Raw genomic sequence first — 398 nt, 5'->3', positions numbered from 1 at the left:
AGCACCAGGCTTTGGTGCCGAGTAGCGACCAAGGTTTTGGTCGAGCTGTTGCCCTGGTATTGCAAAGTACTGTATTTGACTGAGTATAGACGCAGTTAGAGGTATGGACAGACTTTAGGTTTAAAATAATCAACCGCCACTAAAGCAACATCTGTTTCAAAGACTTATAAGTTCCATAATTAGTGTGCTATGTCAAGAGGTATAGCACACTAATTATTAAGATTTTGGCCTAATAACAATAGATTACAATACAGGTAACTGTAGTACCTGCATATTAATAAGATGTAAAGAGTTTATTGAACAGTTGAATAACAACCCAAAAAAATCTTAATTCAGACAGCAAGCAGCAGCACATGTGGGCGGGATTGTGTCTGGATGCAGATGTAGGTGTGTTCAGG

This window comes from Hemitrygon akajei, chromosome 14 (genome assembly GCF_048418815.1).
Source record: "Hemitrygon akajei chromosome 14, sHemAka1.3, whole genome shotgun sequence".
NCBI lineage: Eukaryota > Metazoa > Chordata > Chondrichthyes > Myliobatiformes > Dasyatidae > Hemitrygon > Hemitrygon akajei.
This window is presented reverse-complemented; position numbering follows the sequence as displayed.